The following is a 6634-nucleotide window of genomic DNA, read 5'->3' as shown; positions in this document are numbered from 1 at the left end:
GGTGGTTATTTCAACCCCTTTCGAGGGGTTAAAATTTTCGAAAAATAGTTGAAAACTCGCATCTGTATTAGTAAACAACCTGTAAAAAATTTGTTATTTGTACCTCGTTCGGTTTTCAAATTACAGCCAATTTTCATATTTTTTTTGGAAACTTTGATGGCCCATATCTTTTCAGGGGTGAACATTTTACTGAGCCGATTTTTTGCAGATCGTGTTCTTTTGAAATGTAGATTCACTGGTATCATTTATGCTACTCCATTCAAAAACACCTTGTATAATGTCATGTCTCATTATCTAGAAAAACGGGGAAATTTGTATCATTATAATTAATTATTATTGAATATTGAGAGAAATGAGGAGAGTGTTATTATTTAAACGTCTTATTCTTCATTGATGTATAGAAGTAGTAAATTTTAATTTTAAAACTCATAGTATAGTATAAGTGTTTTTCAACAGTTTTGTATAAATTATACAAGGGAAATGCGACAAGTGAATCAAAATTGAGACCTATACATACCTAACTAGGGATACGTAATTTTCGTATTTACGAAATAAGTGCGAATAAATGCAAAAATACGGAAAAAATGTAAAATTGTAAAATATGTAAATAAACGCGAAGAGTCCTTCACATGAAATCTAATTAAACACACGTGTCCTACCAACTCATTGGTATAATATTTTGTCCCTCTATAGCTATCTCAGTCGCTCAGGAAATATTTCTTAGTCGTAAGTTCTTCCAATATTCCGTTTTTTTTAAATACACCACAAGATGAGCATATTGATAGATATATTCATTTTTATCGATAACTGTTAGCTGCAGCAGATAAAATTGACACTCTTGTTCAGATTTTTTTGCATAACTAAATACATTCATACAGTGGCAATTCAAAGTTTATGAAGTCCTGTAAATAGTGGTGATGCAGAGCAATTTTTCAGCACCTACAACAATGTCATCGGACAGAAGGAACAGGATGTTGGAAGGAAATGTAGAAACGACAGCAATGTCGGCATTCAACTAACAGAGTTAAGTCAAATTTAAAAATGGTGCGTTTATGAAGTGAGAATTTCTTTTATTTTACAATTTTATTATATTGTTGATTTGATTTGTGTTTGGTTTTAGCGAATAAATGCGGAATTTTAGAATTTCGATTTTTGTTTTTGCGAAATTTGAATGTGTTTCTGCATTTTTCAGTGTGAGATTTTTTGGTTAGGCAAAACTTTTTTATAAAAATAACCCTTTTGAAGCAATCGCTATTTCATTATTATAATTATTTCACTAATTATAAAAATTTTTCACAAGTAGCAAAATACCCAAAGCCACAAATAAATTCTTCAGACAATAGGTCTGTTCCAACAAGAGTCAGGGATTGGTTCCGAACCGTTCGAAATGTTTGGCCAGCTAAGTTCTAAATGTGTTTTCAGTGAATATACCGCAAGAATTAGTTGGATGCACATTTCTGACGGTTGGGAACCAATCCCTGACTTGTTGGAAGAGACCTAATATCTTAGTTCAAATACATTATCATAACAGAATAAAATTGTCAAAATGCTCAATATTAAGTAAAAATGTACTCAATAATTTTCCTCATTGGATTCACCCAGTATCTTCAGTGTGTTTACTTATACCATTTATTTACAGACATTTGATATAATTTTAAAATTTGTATAACAAAATAAAAGTCCTTTACAAGAAAAACACGTTAATTTTGTATTTTGCTATGAATTTTACGAACATGTGGACTATTTGCAATGCACATGCACCCGAGTAGATTCTAGGCTATTAATTAAATGCCCTTAAAATATGCGCTGTATATCTGACTTAAAATTGCGATTAATATCTGATTTACATCACACACGTAGAGATATATCTGCCTACGCACATTAAAGAATATGAGAGAGAGTCAGACACGCAGCAATCTGAATGATTCAAGTCGTGTAATGCCGTGGGTTGTAAAGGGATGTTAATATGCCATTTAATTATTCCCTTCTTTTAACAGCGCCGCTGTCGCTGAAAGGTACTGCCTTGCCCTCATTTTTATTTATTTATAGGCGCTTTCATTCACACCTCCTAAATTATACATCCGAAACTGCAAATAATTTTTATTTTTAATTATGCGCATGGTAAAAATACGGCCGATCGCACATCAAAGAGTTATGCGTTTCCCCACATTTTATCTTACAATTTTTTACCAATAAATATAGTTTGTATATATAATAATACGTAGACAATTAAGATCATCTCGGTTTATTCTTACAATTAGTTAATTAATTAATTAATTAATTTTATTTCGCCGACATAATACCATTTTATAGGTGAATAAAATCGAGAGATAAAGAAATGCAAATAAAAACGAAAAATATAAATACAAATACAATTAAAATAAAATGATAAATAATACAGAATAAAAATAACGAATAATTCGACATTAATATGTAAAGAACAAAAAAATAAAATCTTGGACGAAACAAAATCATTCAAATACTGATATCTGTGTATAATTAAATGCGTCCAGCCGATCAATGTTAGCTAAACATATTTGAACCAAGGGAGACGACTGTAAGATATCAGTGAAAGAATAGGGGATAAAAAAAATAATTAGACCTAAATTCCATAGCTAATAATGCATTCAATACTGTTGTTAACAAGTTTGCGTAAGAATGTCGCATAATTCATAATTCTCCTTCTAATAGGTCTGTTATCTCAATTTTCTCTCCAGTAGATCTTGTGCAAATCCTCTAGGTGGGCAAGTCCCCTCCAATACGAAACTTGTTGATTTAAAAGCCTTCTATATACTAACGGTGTTAAAATTTGAAGACCTAGTTATAGGGGCATACTCCAGTTTGGTTCTAACAAAGTTATTAAGTAATATTCGTAATGTATATGTATACAGGGTGTTTGGAAAAGTTGGTACAAAATTTAAGGGGGTGAAAGTAGAGCCAAAAATAGTAAAAAAAGTTTCTGTAAACATTGGTCCTCCAGAGCACCGTTACTGAGATATGGCCATCCAAAGGGGTCTTATCATTTGGATATTTTTTAAAATAACTTTCTTTCTGATTAGATAACGGAATGAAAATTTTAGGTATTATACCATAAGGGTCTTTAACTACCATAAGTTTCATCAAAATCGGTTATAAATAAGGATAGTTTTGTATTGCTATTAATATTTATTAATTCCAATCTCAAGGAGCTTGATGAAACAATACTAAGTAAAATATGTGAAAAAGATATCGATGCAGTAACTGCATTTTACGTGTTGGTCTTTGTTGAGGGTGATATTAGAACTACAAAAATACAAGATATTTTATTTATTTCCAGTTATTTGCTTAGATATTGCTGTGGTGTAATTTAATGTGTTGGGGCATGTAACCCCATGGAGTAGTTGTTTCTCTATCAGCAGTCTTGTCTGTGTCTTGTGTTAACTGATAAAAAGTTTAATGCAAATTCAGTGTTTTAATTAAGTAAATCATAAATTTGGCTTTTTTTTCATCCTATGAAGATAAAAATTGCATTCAACTTGAAAGAAAATGTCACTTTCGTGAAAAAAGTTTTGTAATTTTGCGAGTAGAAAAAGACATTTTCTTAAAAAAATATTTAAACATTTTTTGAGGTATTCTACCTAGTCTAGCTACCCATGTCTCAGTAAAACATATACAAGGTGTACTTAAATACGTTAAAATATTTCAAGAGGTGCTTCCTGGACCATTATAAGAAAAAAAGTTCGTATGAATCCATGCTCTCGACGTAGGCTAATGAAATTTTTGCTATGTAAAAGTAGACTCACTGAATTTGTATGAATACAACTATGTTAACCAGTGACAAAGATACTGGCAGACACTGCTATCATAATTCCGATGCTATTGACTATTTTATCTTTGATTCCTAACGACATTTCAACGAAAAAATATTTTTTCAATTTTTTTAGGAACACAAGCCATTTTCGAGTCAATATTAATTAAAATCTAAAATAAGCTTACCACATAGGTAGTTGAATAAATCGACAGTAATTGCAAAACTAGTTTCATAGAAAACAGTAAAAAATTATGTTTTGTTAGAATTTCAGTTTTAAACAAAAGAGTAATTTACAGTTACTATCGATTTACTCAACTGTGTGCTAAGCTTAATTAAAAAATATATATAAATACTTTAGGAAATGACTAGTTTTAGAATAAAATGAATGAAAACTGTTTTCTTAGAAAACCAATTAAAACTCAAAAACATCGATCTAATTTTCAGAATACTCATTAGCGTTAACATTCTGATGCTCTTAATGGCAGTGTTTCTCCATACCTTAGGGTTGACATAATTATTATGAATTCAATGTATTTTTATATTTACTTAGTTAAACATTTACTCTAAATTTCATCGGTTTACGTCAAATATCTACAATGATTTTTCGATGTTTTTAATGGATATCGAAAACAAAACCATTTGGAATATAATCATCTAAATCGGTTTATTTGCATAGAGTACGTATTTATTACTTTTTCTATACGATTTTAAGATGAATTAGAAACTAGAACTAGATAATCGTTTACAAATTGTTACAAATGTTCGCACTAATCTGGACAATGAATGTCGATACAAATGTCGATTTGCTGCAGTGATGACCACATCAGACATTTGAGTCCAGATACTGAGTGTTTAGTCTATACAGATACCTAATGTATCTGTTACATTCTACTAGAGCAGCATCCCTTTGTTCTAGCTAGACTGCAAAGTATAATCTTAATTATATTGTGGATAGTTTATCTTAGTGCGTTTACACCTGTCTAGTGTGTCAAATGCCGAAAATTTTTAGTTAGAGGGCATTTGTCATATTAAAGAATGTTTTAATCTTCTTTTTTCCCCATCAAATATTGCCCGAATTTTTGTATATTTTTGTTATTTTTTCACAAAATGTTCTGTTTCGATGTCGGAAACATTTAGTCAAAATGCAGGTACCATCATAGGTCATAATGTTAGTCTATTATGCCTCACTTTTCACTGATACATATCTTTCTATATAGTAACAATATTATATCCTACCTACAACAGTATACCGCTATACACACTTTTCTGTTCTAATTATTGCAGCTTGTCGATATTAAGTGTATAAATGGTGGAAACTTACAAGTGTGTCCAATTTTAAAAAGCGGTAACCCTGCGGAAGTAAGAAATTATCGTCCTATTGCCATATTGTCTAACATTGCAAAGGTCTTTGAGATGTGTCTGTATAAACAAATATTAGATAACTTAAAGTCGTACATATCACCAAATCAGCATGGTTTTTTTCCGAATCGTTCAACTTTATCTAATCTGGCCGAGTTTACGCAGTATACGGCGAACTATGTTAATGACAAAGGGCAAGTTGATGTCATTTACACAGACTTCTCAAAGGCCTTTGACAAGGTTAATCATAGTATATTGCTACGTAAGTTGGAACGGTATGGTTTCAGTGATAGCTTACTCCGCCTTTTCAATTCTTACCTATATTATCGAAAGATGTATGTCTCTTATAATGGTTTCAAGTCGGATACTTTTAAAGCGGCATCGGGAGTACCTCAAGGCTCTAACTTGGGGCCACTCCTTTTTATATTATTTGTAAATGACTTCTCTCTAACATTAAAGTCAAATCATCTTATGTTTGCCGATGACTTGAAATTGTTTTTGAATATATCATCTGTGGCTGATTGTTTGTTATTGCAAGACCTTGTGGATCATGTTTATATGGTGTACTGATAATTATTTACCTGTTAATATAAAAAAATGCAAAGTGTGTACGTTTACTCTTAAAAATCAGCCCCTCATATTTGATTATAATATAGGTCTGTCACCTTTAACTCGTGTTCAGAACATTAAGGATCTTGGTGTAATGTTTGACAGCAGATTATCTTTTGCTGATCATATTAATTCAAGTATTAAATCCTCTTATAGTATGCTAGGCTTTGTTATAAGAAGTACAAAATCGTTTACCGATATGGGTGGATTGAAGAGTCTATACTATTCACTGGTACGTTCGAAACTCGAATATTGTAGCCTTATTTGGCACCCATGTTATCAGATATACAGTAACCACTTGGAAAGAATACAGCGGCGTTTTCTCAAATTTCTGTCTTTTCGTGTTGACAATTTTTATCCTGACAGAGGATACAACCACCAATTATTGTTACAAAAGTTCAGTATGCAGTCGCTGAATACTAGAAGGGTGGTTGCAAGTTTATCTTTTTTATTTAAATTGTTTTATGGCATGGTTGATTCTCAGGCTTTAATCTATCTTTTTAATATACGTGTTCCGAGACCTGGGTCTCGTGAGGTTTCACTGTTTTATTGTTGAAATACTAGAATAAATGTGCTTGTTCTATGTTTATTTAATGGCTAATAATTATAACCAAATAGCAGATCAGTGTGATTTATTACATTGTAATTTTAATGATTTGTTAAGAATTGCCTCGAATTACTTCAATAATTTTCAATATTAGATATAGGTTTTGCTTTTTTCCTCTTTGCTGTTTATTTATTTGTTTTATTTTGTTTATTTATTTGTTTTCTTTATTTATTGTACAGTAGTATGCTTATATTATAATTATTTACTTATTTTGTCCTGTAAATGGAATGTTTTTTGTTGGGCAATAAATGCATTATTATTATTATTAT

Source organism: Anoplophora glabripennis, unplaced genomic scaffold (assembly GCF_000390285.2).
Source record: "Anoplophora glabripennis isolate ALB-LARVAE unplaced genomic scaffold, Agla_2.0 scaffold412, whole genome shotgun sequence".
Lineage (NCBI taxonomy): Eukaryota > Metazoa > Arthropoda > Insecta > Coleoptera > Cerambycidae > Anoplophora > Anoplophora glabripennis.
This window is presented reverse-complemented; position numbering follows the sequence as displayed.